The sequence below is a fragment of the Megascapheus bottae genome, chromosome 11 (assembly GCF_031878675.1).
Source record: "Megascapheus bottae isolate mThoBot1 chromosome 11, mThoBot2.hap1, whole genome shotgun sequence".
Taxonomy (NCBI): domain Eukaryota; kingdom Metazoa; phylum Chordata; class Mammalia; order Rodentia; family Geomyidae; genus Megascapheus; species Megascapheus bottae.
In genome coordinates this window covers 24033774-24057251 of record NC_143519.1, presented here as the reverse complement: position 1 = coordinate 24057251, position 23478 = coordinate 24033774, and positions in this window count along the sequence as shown.

The following is a 23478-nucleotide window of genomic DNA, read 5'->3' as shown; positions in this document are numbered from 1 at the left end:
CTTATTGTTTAATCCTCAAAATTAAGATAAATTCACGAGGATGTTTAGGAAAATATTACCTTGAACTTGACCTGGGATTTCCCAGTCTTTGAAAGCATGGTGCTGCATGATCAATTTAAAAGCTTTTTCACTTCCTTTAACTTCTGCCATGTCTATTCTACATGAAAGGACCATCCACAGTACTTTGTTATTTCTTTTGAACTCAGCCTGGGGGCTGTCCCTGAGCTCTTCAGCTCAAGGCTACTAACCTACCCTTGATCCAAGCCTCACTCCCATTTTCTAGAGATTAATTGGAGATAAGAGTCTCAGGTCCTTTTGTACCCAGGTTGGCTTTGAACCTTGATCCTCAGATCTCAGTCTCCTGAGTAGCTAGGATTACAGGTGCGAGCCACGGTGCCCAGCTACTTTGTTATTTCTACCTTCAGGTTTCTAAGTCACTGTCTGAATTCTTAAGTATATGTTAAATGCTACGTTAAATGCATACAATATGCTTACTCTTAATTATACATCTTCTCTTAACTTGGTTCGTTCAACTCGTCTTCCTTGTCATAACAAGCTTGACTTGCTCAGGAAGTTGCTTTAGGACTCATATAATTCAGTGCCCAGAATACTGATTCCTCTCTACAACTGGCCATAATGGCACCTGACACCTCCTCTGCTCTCACGACTTTCCTGTATAGATATGCACACATATTCTCTCACTCATGCACACATACACCCCTCTTCCCAGTTACTTTATGTCAAGCAAGTCGCTTGAATAATTTGGTTCTAAATCTTAAAGCTTGACTAGAGAACCAAAGGAGATAAACCACTAAAAGAACAAAACTAAAAGCAATCTACCAACTGAACAAAGTAGACAGTCATACTTCCAGTTAATTTTCTTATTTGACTTTAAAGTCCTATTAACTTTACTTAACCAGCAGTGTCTCTTTCATATAATATCCTAAAGAGCTTATTTATCCTGCAAGCCCAATAAAAATATCCCTTCAGTACATCTGCTCTATTGTTGCCTGAAAAGCCAACGACTTCAGTCATTAAAAGATTTACACCTTAGATGAGTACTGATGATTTACACTTATAATCCTAGTTATTCAGGAAGCTGTGTGTGAGGGTCTCTGTTCAAGCCAGTGAGAACAAACAAATCAAAAACAGTCTTACCTTTCAATTTCCCAGCAAAATGCCTGAAGGAGAAGTATGGCCCAAGTGGTTGAGCCCCAGCCTTAAGTGAAAATAGCCAAGCAAATAGGTGATATTCTGCATTCAAGACTCACTACCAGCACTCGCAAAAATATATCCTTAAAGACAATAGGCTTTCATTCCTGGAAACTGAAGTTTGCAGAGTTTTTTGCATATCACAATTTAAGATTGATTATTTTGCACCTATGTTAACATTTTTGCCAATAATGTTCACTAATTCTATTGAGCACTTTATAAAAGAAATCTGACTTGCCTTTCTTAAAAATGTCTAGGCAGGGGCCAGGAGTTTGGCCTAGTGGTAGAGTGCTTCCCTTGTATGCACGAAGGCCCAGGTTCGATTCCTCAGTACCACATACATAGAAAAAAGCCAAAAGTGGTGCTGAGGCTCAAGTGGTAGAGCTCTAGCCTTGACAAAGTCCAAAGACAGAGTTCAGTCCCTGAGTTCAAGCCCAAGACTGGCAAAAAATAAAATAAATAAATATTTAGACAAACAATGATACATGAGGGATACAGATTAAATATACATCATACATTTGCACATGTCAATTATCTGGAATTACAGAATCAATTCCCTGGTTGGAACACTATCTCATATTCTCTCTTTTCTGAATAAAAGAGAAGTGTTAACAAGTATTGAAAATATTTTCAAGCCAAATAGCCAAAAGGAGAGAATGAAAAAAAAAAAGAATCAGGGGAGTTTCCATCAAGATTATTTTTCTTCAGAAAAATTGAGAGCAGATGCTCAGGATGAAAGTAGGCTTGGAAAGGCAGGATTAAAATAAAGTATGTTCCCTAAGACAGCACTCACTGCCTTTTGCAAAAGGCCACTGATTGGGTGGAGACTGCAGTCATCAGTAGCCACCTCCCACAGGGTGATTGACTTGTGAAGCTAATGCAGGAGGCCAGAGAAGGCCTACAAACCTCCATCCCACCACGTCTCTGAGCTGAGCAGGATGGGTAGAAAAAGTTGACAGCTAGGAAAAACAGACTCTTGGATGAAACAAATCAATAATGATTTTAAGAAAATTAAACCCTGGCTGAAAATGGGGTGAGAAGCTTTTAAATCTCCACAGCTCCAAGTAGTAATGGAATGGCTAACTCGTTAAAGGACCTCTTGGGTGTTTTCCCAGGCCAAAGCCTGGATTCTTGTGTGCACATTCTCTAACTCCTTATCAGCTCATTATCTCAGATGACAGGATGCCAGTACTTAGCTATATAAACAATTGCTTAGAGAGGAGAAATGAAGGGAGGTGGATCCAGGCTCTCTTTCACTGGTATCTGTGGGCTCTGAAAGGATTGCTAAATGAAAGCCCTGAGGTTTTCAAGGCCTAGACCTATGACCACAAAAAAACAGCCCAGAAACATTGTCACAAAAGAAAGAATGACATGAATCCTGTGTAATCACAGGGAAGATTTCCCCCTTTAGAGGACTGTGACCCTGAGTTATCAAGTGTATCTGCTTTGGCCTATTGTCAAGACAGACACTTGGTAAGTGAATACAAAACCTAAACTCTGATGAAGCACCAACACTTAGCTTATTTCCCCAATTGGCATGTAAAAGCCACTTCATAACATTCTAACTTTGATTACTACCCTACTTTAACTCAACCACTCAAACAAAGGCGTTCTGTTTTTAATAGGATATGGAAGATGATAGGGAAATGAGTGTCTTTCAGCTGGTAGACCTCTTTTTTCCCCCCATCATGGTACATAGAATGAGGAAGAGATGTAACTCCCAAAGACATTCAAAATATTCCCTTAGCGTCCACCCTGCTCCACAGGACACTCCAAATGTTGAAGTGTGTCCACTCCCTCATTCCTAGTCAAGCTAGCTCTGTTGTGGGAGGGCGGACCTGGGATAGTCACTGCCAACAAAAGGAAGGTGTGGGACCAGGATAACAGAAGATGCTGGAACAAGCATTATGACACAGATTCTTTTGTAAAATGATTGAACTAAGCCAGGCCTCTGGTAGCTTGAGCTTGTAATCCTAGCTACTCAGGAGGTTCAAATCTGAGGATTGAATTTGGAAGCCAGTTAAGGTACAAAAGTCTGTGTTCAATTAATCAGTAAAAGGTTAGGAGTCAAGGGATGGCTCAAATGGTAGTATAGCAGTCTTGAGCAAAATAAGAGCACAAGGCACTGAGTACCAGCACCACACAGACTAAAATAAATAAGTAAATAAAATGAAAGACTGAGCTAGCCCCACTATGTGTCTGCTGTTTTCCTATTTCTTGTCTTTTCCTACTCTGTGTAATGCCTGCAAATAATGTGCAAAGATATCTGTGGGATCTTGCAAGTGTTTGACTTTTACCTTCTATAATGCATGTCCTTTCCAATTATTCACTTGATGAACTCATCCACATATGAAACGGGCAACTCAGGTATTTTTGATCATCGTATTTTGAGATAGATTTTTAAATGCTAAGTGATTTGTTCAAGTGAAAAGATCAGAGCACTTACAAAAACTCATGCTTTGAAAATGGTTCAAGTAGCTCTAGATTTACAGTATTTAGTGAAGAAACACATATTATTTGCTGTAGATTTACTCTCACAATTCAAAGAGAGGCTTGACTATTCCAAGGAAATGGAGAAGCTAAGCCTTAAAATCACTCCCAGGAGTTTGAGGCAGATAAATTCAGCTTACCCTCCAGTGACTGAAAGAGTTAAACAACCAGATCAAAAGCTGTGATACAAAAGCTGTGATACAGTATCATCTTCATGTGAGACAAGTTGAATGCTTGATCCCTATATATGCCCTCTCCAATCTCCAGAACTTGTAAATGTTACATTAAGACTCTTGACAATGTGAGGTTAGCTGCTGTTTTCCAGGCATTTGCAAGGGAATCAAAAAGGCCCTTAGGTCAACCAAGTAGAGAAGGCAACAGGACCAAAGCAGAAACCAGAAAGGAGTTACAGTGACAAAGGAGAGGCCAAAGAAAGCGATACGAAGCTGTTACATCTCTGGCTTCAAAGATGAGGGAAGGGAGCAAAAAGTGTTGGAAGTCAAGCAATCGCTACAAGCTGAAAATGACAAGAAATAAATTCTCAGCTAGGCCTTTAGAATGAGCAGAGTGAGGCTGATGGGTCAGGCCTAGTCATTTACTCTGCTGTAGTAACCAGTCTTCAAGATGGCCCCCAGTGGTCAGTATTGCATATACACCCTGTGCCTTCCTGAGGGAAGATAATGGAACTAAGAGGATATTGCGAAATGACTGAGAGTACTTTCCAAGACTAGATTAGAGAAGTATTGTATCTTCCATTTTGATTTCTTGGATCATTAAAGGGAAAGTCAATCAGCAGCAGCTTTAAGGAAAACTAACCTATAACCTATAATTATAACCTATAACCTATAATTATAACCTCAAGGGAATCTCTGAAGCCGCAACTTCCAGCCAAAGTCACACTGTATGCAAGTTCCTGACCCTCTAAAATCTGGGCAAGACAATGTCTCCTCTCTCTCTCTCTCTTTCTCTCTCTCTCTCTCTCTCTCTCTCTCTCTCTCTCTCTCTCTCTCTCTCTCTCTCTCTCATGTATATATATATATATATTCATTTTCTTTAGTTTGGGGAGGAGATCACATTTGAATGAAGTATCAGGTATACAAGAGGGTTTCATTTTAATATGCCTTCACCTTCATCTGTATATAATGCAACTTGATTAGACCCTGTTACCACTCTCCTTTATGCCTTTCTTCCCTCCACAAACCAGTGCTGCGGTTAATTTAAGCCATTAACTGATTGAGTTGCTATTCACGTTATGAGAAATAAATTAGTCGATGTTTTAATTAACACAGGCTATTTGGAATACGACGTAAATATAGTAGATATCATTCACGTGTGTGTGTTCTTTCCCTCATTGTAATGAAATGATCATAGAATTAAATGGTGAATTTTGGCTCTCATTTAGAGGGTCCAATCGAACATCAGGTGAACCCATAGCTTTTGGGCCTGTGACAGCACACACATACCATGACTGGCTCATGTGACAGGGAGTAACAGCAAAATAGTAAAGAAAGAGGGAGGATTGGAGACATGGCTCAGGTGATAAGAGTGCCAACCAATGAGTGAAAACATGAGATACCAAGTTCCAGTCCTAATCTAAGACAAAACAGAACAACAAAACACATAGCAAAGGAAAAGACCAGTTTCCCATTCACCTTCACGGCCAGGCCTTCAGTGAGTAAAGATGAGTCACTAGGGCCTCCTTCCTAATAGTGCCATTTAGGACCAAGCCTTGAACACATATGGCTATTCAAGATAAAAATTATACAAGTGTGTGACCTTTAATGTTAATTAATTATCAAATTAATTCCTTCATTAAAGGAAGGAATAACTATGAGCTAGATGGAGGTAAGTAATGGGATTACAAAGATGTCAGACAAATGGTTTCTGCTGTCCAGAAGCCTGTATTTGAGGGGTTAGAAGGGAGGAAGGAAAGTACACAGAACTGATATGGCTTGCAACAGCCCAGAGACTGAATTCACATGTTTCAGCATGTGTAAATCAACATAAACTGTCTTAACCATTAAAATAAAGTGTTGAGTGGTTTAATTTTCCATAATTGTTTTTCTCCTGCTTCAACGCAGTTGTTCCCTAGAACTATGCACCAAATAAATTAAGAAAAGATGATATTTCCATGTAATCATAACTAGTAGTTTGTGTTCTCATTGAGCTTGAATATGAAAATTGCTGTTATTAATGTCTACTATTAATTTTTTCATTCTCTATCTTTAGCCTGTGTGTAGAAGCCATTAAGAAAACATCCTAAATCACTGAGTAGGTAATATAAGAAATATTTTTAGAGGAAGTTAAATTTGTTCTTTATTTTTCTCTTTATCTCATGAAGCATTTGAAAAGGAATCCACCACACCAGCCTTTATCAAAGTAATGTGGGATAACAGGAACAATCTCTTTTTTTCTGTGAAACATGAATCAAAAATTATCTGAATGAGTCTAAATGAGACGGAAAAACCACATCCATATATCTCTGCTCTTTCATGCCAAGATACCCGGTAATTTAGAATGCTGATCGGTGTGGTAATGGTTCGGGGAATTATTTTTTTTTTAGCCTCTTGCTTCTGAGGTTCTCATTACATCATACAAATTCTGCAGCTGATAGAAACAAAAACAAGAAACATCCTTTTAGTGACTAGACTATATACAGTGAACATTATTTTAGCATATAGAAATGCTCTGAGGAGAGGGGAAGACAACCAAGGGCAGAGTGCATAGCATGGCAGTCTCTAGACTTCTGGATACTGATAGTGAAGATGCTGTTTGCTCTTATTATATCTGTTTACAATTAACTCAAGTCCATGCAAGCAAAAATGAACTGCATAATTGAGTGGCCAAATATGTAAGCATCTTATTAAACCAATGAGTTAAGTTATTCATTATTTCCTTCCAGTCCTAACTAAGCTCTTCATCCACAGTCCTAAGATTTTCATTGTGTAACCATCTGGTATTGTCACTTGAGGCTCTACACAGAGTAATTAGGAAGAAGGCACTAAATCTAACTAAGAGATCTCTGGTAGAATTGAATTCTGCTCATAAAGGTGCAAAAAGCAATTAAGGTGAGTGTATGAATAATGGTAGGTACAGATTTTGCCCCTAAAGCTCAGATATTTTCAATGAGGTAAATTCAGAAAGGGGATAAAATTCTTGAGCAGAAAATGTGCATCCACCCAAATGAGTACTGCAAATGATGGTGCAAACCACATTTGCACAAGAATACAAAGACACAAGAATACATACAAAGACAATATAAACTTGTCAAGTCAAGTACATTTGAGAACCACAAGAAAGTGAATCTAGTTGGAGGAAAGCAGAAGCTAAATCTACAAAAATAGTTCCAAAAATGGCCTATAGACACATGAAGAAATGCTCAACATCTCCTGTCATAAAAGAAATGCAAATCAAAATAACTCTAAGATTCCACCTCACTCCAGTTAGAATGGCCAGAATCAAGAAAACTAATAACAACAGATGCTGGAGGGGATGTGACTAAAAGGGATCACTACTACACTGTTGGTGGGAGTGCAAACTCATTCAACCACTATGGAAAGCAGTATGGCAGTTCCTCAAAAGACTAAACATAGAACTCCCCTATGACCCAGCAATTACACTACTTGGCATTTACCCAACCATCCAGAAACAAGGACATACTAAATCCACTAGCACAATGAGGTTCATTGCGGCACTACTTACCATAGCAAAGATATGGAACCAACCCAGATGCCCCTCAGTTGATGAGTGGATCAACAAGATGTGGTATTTATACACAATGGAATTCTATGCTGCTGTCCAAAAGAAAGACATTGCCCCATTTGTTAGGAAATGGAAAGACTTAGAAAAGATCATATTAAGTGAAGTAAGCCAGACTCAAAGGAACTTAGGCTCAATGGTTTCCCTCATTTGTCACAATCAGTAGAAACCTTGGGCTCTCCTAGCAGAGATTTGCAATAGAGCAAAACCTTGATACAAAAGGCCATATAGTAGGACGCTAAATGAAAGGATCTCTAGGATATAGAAACATAAGCCATATAATGAATGATTGTTGTTCTTAAGGTACTATGTCATCCCTCATCTCTTTTGCTGTCCCTTGGTTATCTCATATTGTTACAGTATCTCACTTTGTTACCTGATACATCAGATATATTTGTATTTGGTTATTTGAAATTGGATAGGGAACGGGGGAAAACAAGATGAGGGGTGGGGGTGGGGGGAGGGAAATGGGGACCAAGACATGTGAAAGGGTATCAATGTATGGGAATTAATGCACCATCTATCTGGCAAATATCATGTAACCCTTCTATTAATTACAATAAAAGGTATATGAAAAAAGTAAAAAAAATAGTTCCAACAGAACTACAAAGGGCATTTATGAAAAGCTAAGAGTCCCAACTTGGATGCTATGGTAAGGTGTGTGTGTGTATATATTAGCAAATCAAATCTGTGTCTTGGAAAAACAACATGGGTATCAGATATCAGAGAAGAAGAGAAAACTAGAATGTACAATGAAAAAATAAGTTTTGGCTCAAATGAATAACTATGGATACCATTGAAATAAATAGAAATCTCTTTCAGTTAAATTTACTTTTAAATAGATAATAGTAAGAAAAATAAACCTGGCAAATTAGAAAAAATAAAAGATGGAGGATTTATGTAGGAAATGAGGTAGGGTCATTTCTAAAATGGAAATGTTAACTTTGTTTCACAAGAGCTTTATATTGTGTGATTATTGTTCTTAATGTACTATGTTATTTCTCTTCTCTTTTGTTGCCCTTTGGTTAATCTCATATAGTTACAGTATCTGACTTTGTTACCTGTTATATTGTATATATATTTATTTGAAATGGGAAAGGGAAGGGGGAAAACAAGATGACTGGGAGGGGGTGGAGAAGGGAAACATGAGAAGGGGTATCAATGTGTGAGAAGTAATGTACCTACTACCTCACCAGTGTAACTATGACCCTTTTATACATTACAGTAAAAAAATGAAAAAAGTTAACTGTTTTTCAGTTTGCTATCAGAATGAATGAAAAGACACAAAAAATGAAGCTGTGATAGATATTTGAGACTTAGTCTAAGAGACTAGTAAAGATTTCTTTAAAAGGTGTTATTGGAAATGTAGGTCTAACATTAAGGAAAGGCCATGTTCAAAAATAAAATGGTAGTCATCAGATTGTAGAAAACCACATGTACTAAGCACTTGCTTCCAGAAGTGCTACTGTGCATTTCACATTGATTATTATTAGTTTATTGTTGTTGATGGTGGTGGTTGTGGGGCTTGAACTCTGGGCCTGGGGACTGTCCCTAAGCTCGTCAGCTCAAGGCTATCACTTGATCACAGCACCACTTCTGGTTTTCTGGTGGTCAATTGAAGATAAGAGTCTCACATACTTTAGTGCCCAGCCAGTCTGGCTTTGAACTGAGATCCTCAGCTCTCAGCCTCCTAAGTAGCTAGAATTATAGTCATGGGAACCTGCATTATTATTTTTTTGCCAGTTCTGGGCCTTGAACTCAGGTACTGAGCACTGTCCTTGGGCTTTCTTAAGGCTAGAGCACTACTACTTGAGCCACAGCACCACTTCTGGGTTTTTTCTACATATGTGGCACTGAGGAATCGAACCCAGGTCTTTGTGCATGCTAGACAAGCACTCTACCACTAAGACAAACTCTTGGCCATTACACATATTATTTTTTTCACACATATTATTTTTTAAATAACAAAACTCATCCTTTTGCAATAGCCTCAAAAAAATGCTTAGAAATTAACTTAACCAAGGAAGTAAAGGGCCTCTATTATGAAAAACCTGAAAAAGGAAATTAAAGCAGAAATAAGGAAGTGGAAAAAAACTTCCATGCTCCTGAATTGGGAGGATTCACATCATGAAAATGACAGTCCTGCCAAAGGCTATCTACAAATTCAATGCCATAACCCACCAGTATCCCAAAGTCATTCTTTAAGGAAAGAGAGGAAGCAATCCAAAAATTCATATAGAAAAATAAAAGACCCCATATAGCAAAAGACAATCCTTAGCAGAAAGAAAAGCACTGAAGGAATATCAATGCCAAATTTCAGACTCTATTACAGAGCTATAATAATAAAAATAGGTTGGTACTGGCACTAGAACAGGCCTGAGAACCAATGGAATACAATTGAAGACCAAGAAATTAACCCACAGACCTATGGCCACCTTATCTTCAATGAGAAAGCCAAAAAAAAAAAAAGGAAGGAAAAAAGACAGCTTCTTCAACAAATGGTACTGGCAGAATTGGTTAAACACTTGTAGAAAACTGAGGTTGGATCCTTCTATGTCACCATGCACCAAAATTATTTCCAAATGGATCAAAGCCCTTGAGGTAAAAAAAGACACCCTGAAAACTTTGCAAGAAGGAATAAGACTGTTGGTGGGAGTATAAACTCGTTCAACCACTATGGAAAGAAGTATGGCAATTCCTCAAATAACTAAACATAGAGTTCCCCTGTGACCCAGAAATCCCACTCCTGGACATTTACCCAAATGTCCAGAAACAAGGTCTACTAAAGCTACCAGCACAACCATGTTAATTGCAGTACTATTTACCATAGCTAAGATATGGAACCAACCCAGATGACCCTAAGTAGATGAATGGATCAAGAAGATGTGGCATTCATACCCAATGGAATTCTATGCTGCCATCAAAAAGAATGACAGTGCCTCATTCATAAAGAAATAGAAAGACTGATATTAAGTAAGCCAGGCCCAAAACAACAAAGGCTCCATGATTTCTCTCATTTATAATAATTAGTATAGTTGGGCATGGTGGCTCACGCCTGTAATCCTAGCTACTCAGGAGGTTGAGATCTGAGGATTGCAATTCAAAGCCAGCCCAGTCACTAAAGTCTGTGAGACTCTTATCTCAAATAAACCACCAGAAAATTGGAAGTGGTGCTGTGGCTAAAAAGCTCATGGACAACACCCAGAGGCAGAGTTCAAGTCCCACAACCCAAAATAAATAATTTTAATAATAATAATTAGTATACCTCTAGGATTCTCCTAGCAGAGGATCACAATAATGCAAAAGCCATGTGCATATGACCATATAGGATGAGGCTAAGCAAAATGAACTATAGAATATGGAAACAAGAGGTTTACCTTTGTGATTGTTGTTCTTAATGTACTATGTGAAATTATTTTTCTTTTTTTTCCCCCTTATGTTTATCACATACTCTTACAGTATCTGATTTTGCTACCTGGTATATAATATATATGTTTGTTTATTTGAAATAGGGAGGGGAGGGGAAAAACAAGATGATTGGGGGGTGAGGGGAGAGAAAGTAGGAGAAAAACATAGAAAGGGGTATCAATGTTTAAGAAGTTATATACCCAACTACCTGATGAATGTTAACTGTAACCCCTCTATGCAACACCCTAACAATAAAATACAATTTGAAAAGAGAAAAAAAAAGTATCTTTTACCACTGAAAGTCTCAGGATCTGGAGAAAGTGCTCAAAATCATAAGCTTAGCCAGGAATTAAGCAGAAATCCAAAATTTAGTGGATGCTCAGCTCCCTTTCAGCTTAATAAATATAAGTGCTTTATGAGATCTCTTATTCTCTCACATTCAGGATGACTAGTTGATCAAAACCGGGGTCACATAAAAGTGATGCCTAGAACCTTAATGTTTCATTTCAACTTGAAGCACACATATAGAAATCTTTCAATTTTTGAAGCAAGATCTTGCTCCTGCTGTTTTTCTTTTTTGTTTTGTTGTGTTGTTTGTTGGTTTATTGGTTTGTTTTGTTGTGGTGCTGGGCACATTACCTTTTATGCCATGCTTCCAACCCTGGTTATTTGGGAATTAGAATCTCATCCACTTTTCTTTGCACGCTGATTTCAAATGATGGTTCTCCAGATCTTAGCCTCCTGAGTAGCTAGGATTGCAGGAGTGAGTCACATTTAGTGACATGTCTACCAAATAGAGATATAACTGAGCCACATAAATCATACCTATTATCCAGGATGTATGATTCTGATTTGCATTTATTAAAGAGGAAATATATTTCCCTATCTATTTCTGTTCCATTCTTCAATTAATGTGACAACTTTTAGGCATTATGTCAAGTCTTTCCAAAGCATTCAACTTAATTTTCAAAAGTTACACAGCCTATTTTCTTTTCAAAATCTAACCCATTTGTTCACTAATAGTATTAGTAGTAGTAAACATTCTTCAAATAGAAAGAACTTGTGTTCTGTAGTAAGAAGCCAAGTTTACTGGTTGAGAAATAATCATAACTAAATGGTAAGAAATCAACAAAATGTTTAGAGCAGAAGTGTGCCAACACTCAAGAAGAGTTATCTGGACTGTCTGAGGAATGCTCAGAATCACTGGGCATCAGTCCACATGAGCCACAAAGGACTGAGGACATCCATTAGGGAGATGGTGAGATATGCTTTTGTTTCCATTTTATATCATGAAAATCACTATGTGGAATGATAATCCTAAATTACAAACATTTTTGAGCATGTGAATCATGAAAGAGCATGACTTGTTCTTTTCTAGTAAGGATTTTTTTTTTTTGCCAGTCCTGGGCTTTAGCTCAGGGCCTGAGCACTGTCCTTGGACTTTCTCAAGGTTAGAGCTCTACTACTTGAGCCTCAGCACCACTTCCAGCTTTTTTCTATGCATGTGGTACCAAGGAATTGAACCCAGGTCTTCATGCATGCTAGGCAAGCACTCTACCACTAGGCCAAACACCCAGCCCCTTCTAGTAAGGATTTTAAGATCTAGTCATTGAATGGTTGGAGATAGAGCCCTCAATGGTAAAATACGTACCTAACAAGCACAAGACCCTGAGTTCAATCCTCAATACTGCCAAAGAGAGAAGAAAAATGATCTAGCCTTTGGTGAGAAAGACCTTAAATCATTGAGAAAATATGCAAACTTGTCGGGGTCCTTCGACCCCAGTCCCTCTCAACTAGTAGGAGGGATGGGGAAAAACATGCCCCGACCAGGACAAGCCAGGAGAGAAGAGGGCCCACTCTCCTCCCGCACTCAGCCTTCCTTCCCCAGGGCACAAACAGAGACGCCGCAGCTTCATCAAGGCAGGAAAATCTCTCGCTCCAATAAACCCCCCTCTTGAGGAAGTCCCTCCAGCTAATATACCTTCACTCTAGGTCCCAGCAGAGAGTGATAAACAATAACACATTTGTAACCAATGGTAATCGAGTCTTGTGCCCTGCCTCTTATGCCTCTCCTTGTCTCAGCAAAAAGTTATTAGACATGGCGTTACTCAGCCCCCAACACAAAATATTATTTATTGAGTACTTGTGGATACTTCCTTGCACTATTTTAAATGATGTGCCTATGTTATTTCATAATAATCTCTGTGGTCAACATTTTTTTAAAATTCACATCATCCATGGAAAATGCAAAAGAACTAAGAAAGTTGGCAAATGGACAATTTCAAATCCAATTTCAAATCCAGGCTAACTGCAGATCCTGAGAAAGCTATTAGTTATGAGGAACTACACTGAGCCATTCATCTGATTTTTTCTGAGTTTTAGCCTCAAAAAATTCTTCTATATAGATAGTAGATGGCAAATAGACAAATAAAATGAAGATATACATGTATATATTATATATAATGGTATTACATATTATGTACATATATGCAAATATGACCTAATTTATATTATATATATACATTTTATTATTTTATTTTTCATAGGCATATCCTATCCAAAACAAGTAGGAAATATCAGACATAGAGAAACACAGGTTACCAGCCATACTCTTTATCCTATGAACTGTCTATTACATAATGATTTGCAATAACTATGTGTTGGTCTGTATGGAAAGAATTGACATTAGAAAAGCAAACAAATTATACAAATCTAACACAAAGCACATGTTCAGATTTTCATGGAATCACGGAATACTGTAACATGAATTAGTTATTGTGGTTTGAAATAAGAAAATATAAATCTCTCCCATTCCCTGCCCCCCTCCTCCAAAAATAAATAAATAGATAGATAGATAGATAGATAGATAAATAAATAAATAAATAAATAGAAGCTGGTCACTGGAGGCTCACATCTAATTCCAGTTACTAAGGAGACTGAGATCTGAGGATCATGGTTTGAAGCTAGCCTGGGCAGAAAACATTGTGAGACTCATCTCCAGATAACCAACAAAATCACAAGTGGACAGTGGCTCAAGGCATAGAGCACTGGCCTTAAGCAAAGAAAACTCAGAGACAGCATCCAGTCTCTGAGTTCAAGCCCCAGTACCAACACAAAGAAACAAATAAAATTCAATCTATCCTGCATACTATTACAAAAAATAATCTAATGCAATGAATATAGTAAAAGCATTAAAAATTCCATGATCAGATATAATCTATTAGTATTTCTCCTGTAGAAGGATAATTTAAGGTAGATTGGGCAATCAAGCAATTGGATTATCAAGAAACTGCAGTCTGTTATGTGAAGAAATGTTTTTGTGAGGTTTGTCATTTTTATCAGTGATACAAGTGATAAGAATTGGAAGGAAATTCTATAGAAGTGAGAAACATGACTTGGCTTTCTTCCTGTCTCTTTCTGGCTGTTGCTACTTACTTTCCTTGCTACATTCCTCTCTTCTAACAAGTAATGTTGGTTGTCTCAAGCCCAGAATTGAGCATTCTTTTCTTATTTTATATTTTCTCTGAAGTATTCTCATCCACTCCTACAGTTTTTCAGTTTTAATCATCCAGGTTGAATACGTTTATCCAAAAAGCTTAGGAAAAAACATGTTTCAGAGGTTTGTAGACTATCGAGTGTGTGTGTGTGTGTGTGTGTGTGTGTGTGTGTGTGTGTGTGTGTGTATGTGTGTGTGTGTGTGTGACAGTACTAAGGTTTGAACTTGGCCCTTAGCTTTTTCAAGGATGCCACTCTACCACTTGATTGTAGATTCATGAACTTTCCTGCTCTGGCTGGCTTTGAACCTCAATGCTCAGATCCTGATCAGCCTCATAAAGTAGCTAGAATTACTGGTATAAGTCACCGGTGTCTAAATAAAAGAGTTACATTTTTAACAAATTAGTGACTGGGAAGGTGGGAATGATTATGAAAAAGCAATAGTTGGAAGCCAGGTGCCAGTGGCTCATACTACAATAGTTGTAAATGCTCAAATGACAAACATCTAGAGAGAAGAGGAAATTGTATCATTAGAAACAAAAATTATTCTGGGTAGTTTAACACTTCAGTGATCTGTCAGTTGACATGGGTAAATGTTAACAGATGGTGGTCGTTAACTACCATTTTGCTTTAGAAATAGAGTATATTTATATTAGTTAAATTCCGTCTAATATGTTTGCTCTCAAATGAAGACAAACCCTAAAATCAACAATGTGAAGTATAGCATATCATCTGAAGGTCTTATAACATTTACCAAGTGGATATTAATACTGTGCATACACTTTGTTACATGAAACTTTTTATTTACTGAAAATCAAATCCAGTATGCTATCTTCTGTTTTGCTGCTAAACTTTTGTGGTTGTTCATGAAAAAGCTGAGAATACCTACAGCTTTGGGAAATGTATTTCTCCTCACGTTAAACATGGGAAATAGTTGCTCATATATCCAATTACGTATTTTGAACGTGTAAAATGAACACCAATTATATATATATGCATATAGAGAAATAAATGTATCTTGAATTATATTCACCTAAATAAAAATGAAATGCATTCTCGTTAATGCAAACTTATTTTGTGCTATAAGTGTTTATATAGTCCTATAGAAGTATGTCAGCTTTGGAAATTAGCCTTTTAACTACACTTTCCTCTAAAATTCTTCTCATAAATTCTCTTCAGATAAAACTTAAATAAAATTAAATCCATAATTTTTCTACTCTCTCCCAACCACCACTGCTGTAAAGTGAATGATCCTTCTCCACCACATAGCATTACTATGACACATTGTGCTACCACAAGCCCAGAGCAACAGAGACTAGCAGTGAAGTTCCAAATGAAGCTTTCCTCTTTTTAAATTGTTTACCTCAGATATTTTGTCAGTGATGAAAAGCTAGACAACACAGTTCAAAATAACAAAGCATTTAAAAAAAACACCTTTACTTTCAAAGAGAAACATATGTATATCATGTCATTCACTTGTTATACAATATTCTATTGCATAAATATGCCAATTTCTAATTTTGGACATTTGTGTTTTTCCCAAGAGTTTGATACTATTAAAGAGAACTAGAACTAGAACTAAATATTTTCCACACCATTATTTATTACCTTGGGATAAATTTCTGAAGATTGAGGGACTTTATAACAAATATTGTAAGAATACCTAACAGAAAATATGTAGCAATTTATACTATCATCAGTGACATTCCCAGGATTAAAGTCTAAAATATTTTGTTTCTTCTTTTCCTCTCTTTTGCAGTGCTGAAGTTTGAACTCAAGGCCAAGCAAGTACTATATCACGTGAGCATGTCCCCCAGTCATTTTTCTTTTCCTTTGTTTTTGGAGACGGTCTCATGCTAACTGTCCAGCTTGGCATCAAACTATGGTCCTCTTACTTCTGCCTCCTTAATGGCTGGGATGAATAGCAAGTATATCATACTTAGCCCCTAAAATCCATTATCTTTTTTACATATATTTTATTGTAATTAATAGAAGGGTTACATTATGTTCACCAGATAGAAGATACATTACTTCACAAACATTGATACCCTTTCTCCCCCACCCCCACCCCTCATCTTGTTTCCCCCCTTCCCTATCTTATTTCAAATAACTAAATAAATATATATACAATATATCAGATAACAAGGTAAAATACTGTAACCATATGAGATAACCAAGAGACAGCAAAAGAGTTGAGAGATAACATAGTACCTTAAGGACAACAATCACTCATTATATGGTTGTTTCTATATCCTGGATGTTCTTTCATTTAGCATCATACTATATGGCCTTATGTATCTAGGTTTAACTCTATTGTAAACCTCTACTAGGAGAGCCCAAGGTTTCTACTGATTATGACAAATGAGGGAAACCACTGAGCTTATGTTCCTTTGAGTCTGACTTACTTCACTTAATATGATTTTTTTCCTAAGTCTTTCATTTCCTTACAAATGGAAGAATATCGTTCTTTCTGACAGCAGCATAGAATTCCATTGTATATAAATACCACATCTTGTTGATCCACTCATCAACTGAGGGGCATCTAGGTTGGTTATCTTTTTTATATATATTAATTTTTTATTAATTTTATTGTAATTAATAGAAGGATTACATTATATTCGCCAGATAGAAGGTGCATTAGTTCACAAACATTGCTACTCTTTCTCATGTTTTTGTCCCCACCATTATCTTTTAATTCTCTAGCTGTTACACAACTAAGCAGATAATTTATTTCTTTTTCTTCCAAAAATAGGAATGAGAAGCTCTTGCTATTGGCAACTGAGGAACCTGAAGGTCCATTTCCTATAAGGCCTACTTTAAATCAAATTATGCTTTCCTATTCATTGGATAGTACATGATACAAAGAAACTTGGAATGTCTTGGATTAAAGATGGCCACAGAGTTGTTTCAAAAATTTTGGATAACTACATGTGAACTTGATCTGGAGGAGGTAGTAGGAGAAATTTGTTTGTTGAAATAATCGTGTGTTTATTTTAATGTCTGATGGTTTAGATCATTAAGGGAGATGTAATTTTTTTTGATGGGTCCATAAGAAGAAATGAGTACACAAGAGAAGAATAACAGGACATGGGAGAAGCAGCCTGGCAGAACTCTGATGCCTTCCTTAGCCAATGCATGCTGTCTTGAGTCTGGTAAGCAACTTCATAATCACTGAACTTCCTTCAGTGTGTTCCACAAGGAAATGTATCGAAGTCTCTGTTCTCCATGAGACTGATATAATTAAAAGCTGCAATTCTATTCTTGGGATTCCGAGATCAGCAGAGGTCAAATGACCTCTGTTGCCCTCCCCAACCAGCCACAAAATAAACGCCCACCAAAGACCACAGGATACTTTCAAATGTAAGTCACATATTTAACACTGCAAACAGTCCTCATCTCCAACCTTGGCAGACAGCAGTGGTGATTAAGATTTATTTAATCTGCATTAAAGTAACTCCCTCAGACAAATCCAAAGAAAAATGAAGATAAAGCCATCTTGCACAGCTACTACCAAACACTTCACTCCCTGAAATCATCTAACTATGACCTCAATGTCATTTCGGTGCTCTGTTGAGAAGTTCACAAAGTCAGGGCAGAGACACATTTTACCCGCTTATCAGGATTAGCCAGCACTGTCCAAGAACTTGACTTTGAAGTACTTGATTATCCAGCCAGAGAGGAAAATTCTCTAAAAGATTACAAAGAGGGGAAGTGTTTTCACTGTGACCTGGTTAAAAACGAAGGCAGAGTGAATAGCAGTCACAAGGAGGAGAGAAAAAGGCTGACATTGCACTGAGTATTGGAAAGAAACAAGAGGCAAGGTATTAGATAAACTTTTTTTTTAATTAAACAGAAACTTTATTTTTTCATCCTATTTACTCTGTGTATCTGTGACACTTTTAAACCATCAAACATCCAAGCCCAACTAAAATTATTTTCCCCTTCCCTCCTTCCAAAAAGAAAAGAAAAAGACAAAAAAACTCCTTTTCTGCACCCTCATTGTGCGTCTAATTATAATATACACTACTTAGGGCTCTGATCACAGCCATTTTAAGATGAAGATTATCTTTGCTCTGTACAGGGGAGACAAAATGGTCTTGAGGGGTCTTTTTTTGTTTTGTTTTGTAGAAAATATAGATTGTCAAATGAATGTGACTTGAAATAAGATCTGCTTTTACTCTGCTGGAAACAGACCCAGTGACCTCTGGTTTTCAGTCTCCACCACCACACCCACTAGCCTCTATTTCATGTTTTGCCCTGGTGGGTCCCCAGGATACCAAACTACAGAACTCCCTCCCATTAGCTGCAGGAACTAAGGATATCCATGGCAACCAGTCTCTAACCCCAGGGAGGAGGCAGCAGAATTGAAAGGCTCCATTCTGTTCCCGACATCCATAGCTCAGTGAATTGACAGCTTGGCGATACCCTTAGTTCCATTAGATTAGAATGCACTTCCCCCCCTCTTCCTTTGTATCATCTTTGTACCTGTGGAGGTCTCAGACACCCTTGAAGAAATGTTTTTAATGAGTATTTCCCCTCCCTCCTGACCACCTTTGCACCCCTTCAGGAAACATCCTCCTTAAACAGTCCTTGCTTTGTAGCATTTTTTCTAAAGAAAACACAACATAGTTCTGCTGTGGGTCATTCTGCCTTTCTAATGTATATGTACCTCCCATGTTTGGTGTGCATGTTAGGCAACTTACCGATGAATATCTGATTTCAAGCAATTCAAGTCATTTGTGTGGCATGATCTTATAAAAACTGGCAAAGGGATAAGCAAATACGTAAACATTTTATCATGAAATTAAATGGTAGCATGAAATAACTATAATCATGTTTAAGTCATTGTTTGTACCACTGATATTTAGACAGCATAACAGATTGCACTGTGTTCTCACTGTTTGCCAATGGAGCTTGAATAACTAATTTGCGCTCCATGCCCTGTGGAATGGCAGCTGAGTCCCAGTGGAGATTGGGGGGGAACTTAACAGAAGCAGACCATTTGGTCTATAGAATCAAAATGAGGGAGAAATGCTATGTACAGTGCACTGTCTACAGCCACATGCTGTAGATAGTTGCCTAATTAATAGAATGGCAAATAAAGAGGTCAATCTAGCCATTATCACTTCCCAACCCCTCTTGGTAATACAGACATCTCCTCAAGCTAATAAGAGATGTAGGTTCTCCTCCTGGGGGAATGAACGGATGTGTGAAATGGAAAGTTAAAGATGACATTCTCTGTCAGAGTTTTGGCAGACATGTTAAAGGAAAAGTATATGGTTGGCATTCCCTAAAATGGTAACTATAGGAATCCTGCTGTCCCTGAGGAGGCAGGAGGCATTCCAAGGGGAGCCATGAGCACAGATGGCTTTAAGGAATTCATATCTGGATTCTCATCCTATTTTTCGTGAAGTTTCTTCTGTGAAAAAGTGTACATGTTTCTTTTAGAAGCTCTCCACCCTTGTTTTAAAGAGAAGACAAGAGTCTTACCCTTCCCTAATGCAATTATGATAATTTGCCTGGAATATGAGCAATCCTGTGATCCCAAATAGAAATAAGTCACAGATCCACACCTGTTAAGCTACCCTTCAGCAAAGCCCAAGGTTTGAATTTAGTAGTATATTTTATGTGGTTTCCAAAAGACCAAAACATGAAAAGTTTTAAGCTGACAGACTGACATCATAACCCCAAGTAAAATGAATATAAGCAAAAGATAACTAGGGCATTCTAGTTATCAAAGAAAAACATTAACAATACTGGTTAATGCATAGGAATGGAGACCTCATTAAGGCCACCATAATAGGTTCAAGAACCACCACAAAGGGGTCTTGTAGTGACAGAGATTGTATTCAACTCTGAACAAGTAGAATATATATCCAAGAAACCAGGCAGAAGTCAGATGGAAGATTTTTTTAAGAAAACACATCAGTGACATGTCAGTCAGCCTTTTTGTCATGGAGGCAAATACCTCAGAGAATAGCTAAAAAGGAGGAAAGATTTACTTTGGCTCACAGTTTCAGACACCTCAATCTGTTGCAATAGAGTATCATGATGACAAGAGTTTGTGATGGTGCAAGTTACTCACCTCATTGTACCCAGGAAGCAGAAAGAGAAAGGAAAGGACCATTTAAAGTCATGTACTCAGTGACCAACTTCTGCCAAGGAGGTCCTGACTCCTACAGATTCCATCACTTCTCAAAAAAAACATGCCAACAACACCATAGTACCTAGACTTCAGCCCCTAAACTCAAGGAAAAACCTCATATTCAACAACTTTTGAAGGAGGTTCTGGCTAAAGTGATCTAACAGATTTTTTTTTTTTGCAGAGGACAGAACAGGAGATTACATATCACTTGAGACATTGTGGAGGCTGAGAAGCTGGATTAGATATATACTATACCAAATTAGCACTGCTCTTTTATAAAGCATAATCTCACAAGAAAGTGGACAGGTAGGCCACTTTGTCAAAGTTACAGAAATACTGGGCCGGGAGTTTATCCTAGTGGTAGAATGCTTACTTAGCATTCTGGTCCTGGGTGCTGTCCCTGAGCTCCTCAGCTGAATGCTACCACCCTATCCCAGGGCCTGGGCAATGTCCCTGAGCTCTTCAGCTCAAGGCTACCACCCTACCCCTGGAGCCACAGTGCCACTTCTGGTTTTCTAGGGGTTAATTTGAGATCAGAGTCTCAGGATCTTTAGTGCCCAGGCTGGCTTTGAACTGCAATCCTCAGATCTCAACCTCCTGAGTAGCTAGGATTACAGGCAAGAGCCACCACGCCCAACTCATCTATTTTTTTTAAAGCACATTTCTGATTCAAAAAAATAAAAAATTCCCAAGGAGGAGTAGCAGGAAAAGTAAGAGGTAGTATTTAAGATCATGGTAGATCACAGGAAATACAACAGTAAAAAGATGAGGAGTCACTTATGGCTGCTACAGGATGTGAGAAGTTCAGAGAAAAACAAGCTTGAAATACCCACTCACAGAGACATCTCTAAAAATACTCCCACTGAAGAGCATAGACAGATTTAAAAAAATAGCTTTTGATATCTTTCTTCTCATAATCGGAGAACATCAACACTGGATTTTTTAAAAATTAATTTGATATAACATCTTTTTTAACCCTTTTCCTCTTTTAAGGGACTTCAAAATCATCTAGTCAATAAATGAAAAACAGAAGAAAACCTATTCCTTTCTTCCTGACTAATTCTAAGCAGATACAACTGAAGTTGGGGAGAAAAAAATTAGTTTGGTGCTGCCGGGGCCAGCCGGCAGCAAACCAGGGTTCGCAGATTGGGGTTCTGAAATAGGGGGCAAGGACTAGGAAAAAATAGAAGAGAGACAGACACACCGGGCCTGGGATGTCTGCAGCCCGAGTAAAGACTGCCTCGTTTATTGTCAACTCCAGCTTATATCCCTTCTTGAAACCAGGGAACTTCCAACTGTTACATTCATATGGTAAATCTCAGGTAATTTAAACAGAATAAGGCCATAAAACAATAGGACAATAAAGCCATGGTCTGATGCAAATCAAGGTACAATTTGATTCTACTCTGGCTCCCAACAGGTGCTATATGATTAATTAATTAAATGGTATATTTTATTATATTATCAAGAAAATGAGTCCTGCTTCAGAATTCTCCCAGTGAGTAGAAATGTATTTGAGTAGACTACAGGTAAGAAAGAATAAAGGTATTTTCAGTTTCATCCTACTGAAGCCAGATTGGTCAATATACCAGTTATACACTCATGTTTCCATTGATAGGAGATTTGCACATATCTAACATCCAAATTCTATCTTGGGAGGCAGACAGTGTTTAGAAACATAGTCTCCATGAGAGCAAAGTAATCACTTTAAAAGGAAAATTGGGTTGGATTAATATTTATGTGAAAAAGGCATTAGAAATAAAAGAGATAATAAGTTAATTTAATTAATTTCCTCACTTTTTCTCCATCAACAGCAAGACTAGAGGAAAATAGACTGACCCAATTGTGTTCCCTTATTAAAATGTTACTAGCTATACTTTGGCACATCTAGGTTGCATTTCAAACTTTCTACCGGCCTGTAGCACATAACGGGGGGGGGGGGGGGGTTGGATGTAGGTGAAACCAAGGATAAGATATGTAAAATGAGGAGAGAATGGACATAAAATAAAATAACAACAATGTTTAAGTCCACAAGGTCAGTGGGCATAGACAGTAAGGGAGATGGGAAATGGGGGGAAGTCATGGGCAGTGAGGAAAATTTTCTAGCAAGTAGTTTCTTTTTCCTTTCCTTTCATTTTAATTTTTTTCCTTTTTATTTAATATATACAGAAGTGCATAAAAATTATATTTACTAAGATTATAATATGGCATTTGGGTACGTATATACATTGTATAATATTTAAAATAGGATGAACATAGTTTCCTCTTTATTCATCATCTCTTTGTGGTTAAAACATTTTAAAATTCTTTCAACTAGCTAGAAACATACAATCTATAATCATCCTACTGTTCAACAGCACAGAGAACTTACTGCTCTGTTACTTGGTACCCATTGGTCACCCTTCCTCATCTCTACTTCCTTAGTGCTCTCTAAAATAAAATTACCATTTTATTTTCCACTTCTATAAGATTAGTTCTTTTGGTACGCTGGCAAAAGCTAAGTATTGTAACTGAAAAACACCCTTTGAGTTTAGCAATGAGAACATAGCTGGTGGCTTTGAGAAGGGTAGTTTGATTAGAGTGATGAGGGCAGAGACCAGGATTTAAAAACTAATTCAAAAGGGAAAAAATGTCTAGCAATACAAATACAAAATATAGACAACTCTGCCAAAAATCTAGTAATAAAAAAAGCTCGTGGCAATAAAGAAGTATGGTGGGTTGTTAGTAGAATTACGCATTGGGGGCATAACATCGCATGCGCCTCTACTGGGAACAAGTAGTTCACCCACTGACACTGAGTTTTGTCATATGCATGGCTTTGGACAATTGAATTTTTGTAAAATATACAGCTGGAAAAATAAACTGACTTCAGAAAGATTTTATTCATAAGAAGTAGAGAGAAGAAAGAATGTTTAAATGCACAAAGGAGAGAGATAATGGAAAGGAAAAGCTTCAAGATACAGAAGGAA